The sequence below is a fragment of the Sarcophilus harrisii genome, chromosome 4 (assembly GCF_902635505.1).
Source record: "Sarcophilus harrisii chromosome 4, mSarHar1.11, whole genome shotgun sequence".
Taxonomy (NCBI): domain Eukaryota; kingdom Metazoa; phylum Chordata; class Mammalia; order Dasyuromorphia; family Dasyuridae; genus Sarcophilus; species Sarcophilus harrisii.
The window spans coordinates 387224634-387227601 of record NC_045429.1 but is presented as its reverse complement, the minus strand read 5'-3'; positions in this window follow the sequence as shown (position 1 = coordinate 387227601).

Sequence of the window (2968 nt, the reverse complement as noted above, 5' to 3'; positions counted from 1 at the left end):
ATACATACATATAGCACACTCTCTCTCTCTCTCTCTCTATATATATATATATATATATACACACACATAAACACAACACACACCCATACCTATATATACATGCACACATTACTTATATGTACACACTTCATATACAAATACAACTTATATACACACATACACTTATATATACACATGCATACATACATACACATACATATATACACACATACATAGACACCTTTATATATGTAAACTCATTACATATATAGATGTGTGTGTATATACATGTACAAACATATACATCCATTTGTAATATTGTACCATTTAACAGTGCTAAAACTTTTGATGGAAAGAGTTTTCTTTCCTGAGTCTTCAGTAACTACTGACCAATATAATGATCCATGATTATTGCAAAGGAACCATGGTGAAAAATGCTATCTACTTCCAGAGTAAAGAACTGATGATTCTAATGTAGACTGAAGCATACATTTTATTTTTCATTTGTGTTTTCTTCTGTCACATGTATAAATTTAATACGTGACTACATATGTATAATTGATATTATAACAATATGCATTATATTGATATCAATATTTTGCTTGGGGGAGGGAGGGAAAGAATTTGGAATTTGAAGTTTTAAAAAAACGAATGTTACTTTTTAAAAAATATATAATTGGGAAATGTTAACATGTAAATAAAAATATATTTAAAAACTCAAACTATTATTTAACGTGTAATGGGCTTATTATTACTTTTAAGTTAATAAATGTCTTTAAATTTTATTTTAAAATCAAATGAAGGTGACCTAGCTGTACCAGATCTAAAATTATATTATAAAGCAGCGGTTACCAAAACCATTTGGTATTGGCTAAGAAATAGGGTAGTTGATCAGTGGAATAGATTGGGTTCAAAAGACAAAACAATCAATAACTTTAATAATCTACTGTTTGACAAACCCAAAGACCCCAGTTTTGGGGAGAAGAACTCATTGTTTGACAAAAACTGCTGGGAAAATTGAAAATTAGTATGGCAGAAACTAGGCACTAACCCACACTTAACACCATACACCAAGATAAGGTCAAAGTGGGTTCATGACCTACGCATAAAGAATGAAATTATTAATAAATTAGAGGAACACAGGATAGTTTACCTCTCAGACCTGTGGAAGGGGAAGGACTTTATGACCAAAGCAGAACTAGAGATCATTACTGATCACAAAATAGAAAATTTCGATTATACCAAACTGAAAAGTTTTTGTACAAACAAAACTAATGCAGACAAGATTAGAAGGGAAGCAATAAACTGGGAAAATATTTTTACAGTCAAAGGTTCTGATAAAGGCCTCATTTCCAAAATATATAGAGAATTGACTCTAATTTATAAGAAATCAAGCCATTCTCCAACTGAAAAATGGTCAAAGGATATGAACAGACAATTCTCAGATGAAGAAATTGAAACTATTTCTAGTCATATGAAAAGATGCTCCAAGTCATTATTAATCAGAGAAATGCAAATTAAGACAACTCTAAGATACCACTACACACCTGTCAGATTGGCTAAGATGACAGGAAAAAGTAATGATGATTGTTGGAGGGGATGCGGGAAAACTGGGACATTGATGCATTGTTGGTGGAGTTGTGAACGAATCCAACCATTCTGGAGAGCAGTTTGGAACTATGCTCAAAAAGTTATCAAACTGTGCATACCCTTTGATCCAGCAGTGTTACTACTGGGATTATATCCCAAAGAGATTATAAAGAAGGGAAAGGGACCTGTATGTGCACGAATGTTTGTGGCAGCCCTTTTTGTAGTGGCTAAAAACTGGAAACTGAATGGATGTCCATCAGTTGGAGAATGGCTGAATAAATTGTGGTATATGAATGTTATGGAATATTATTGTTCTGTAAGAAAGGACCAACAGGATGATTTCAGAAAGGCCTGGAGAGACTTACACAAACTGATGCTGAGTGAAATGAGCAGGACCAGGAGATCATTATATACTTCAACAACAATACTAGATGATGACTAGTTCTGATGGACCAGGCCATCCTCAGCAACGAGATCAACCAAATCATTTCCAATGGAGCAGTAATGAACTGAACCAGCTATGCCCAGAAAAAGAACTCTGGGAGATGACTAAAAACCATTACATTGAATTCCCAATCCCTATATTTATGCCCACCTGCATTTTTGATTTCCTTCACAAGCTAATTGTACAATATTTCAGAGTCTGATTCTTTTTGTACAGAAAAATAACGTTTTGGTCATGTATACTTATTGTGTATCTAATTTATATTTTAATATATTTAACATCTACTGGTCATCCTGCCATCTAGGGGGGGGGTGGGGGTAAGAGGTGAAAAATTGGAACAAGAGGTTTGGCAATTGTTAATGCTGTAAAGTTACCCATGCATATAACCTGTAAATAAAAGGCTATTAAATATAAAATTTTATTTTACAACTTTAACTTTCAACACAGTAACTGATAAGATACAAGTCACATAAACAAACGTTCTGGGGTCCTCAATAATTTCTAAGAGTGGGATAAGAACCCTGGGACCAAGATGTTAGAGGAGCGCGTCAGTACAGAAAGTTGTTCTTTTCTTCTTTCATTACAGAATGGGGAGAACTCAATTCAATAAGTATATATTAAGCACCTAATGTATACAAGCGCTTAAAAAAACACTCGCTGACCCAAAGGAGCGCTCTTGGCGTCTCACCCCACTGTATCTGGGGCTTACAGGCAAGTTTGGCTCCTGTCATTAGGTTTAAGAAAGAACCAATCAGAAAGTGGCACATTACTTTCAATAGCTCCGGGCCAATAAGGGAGAACGTTTCCTTTTCCCTCTATCTACTTCCTCCCGCCACTGCGGCAGTTCTGCTCACTACACGTCCGACGTAGTAGTACCACGTGACTCTCCACCCGCCCCCTCTCCCATACTGCCTTTTTATTGGACAAGCCCATTCCGTCACTGCCCAATGGTAC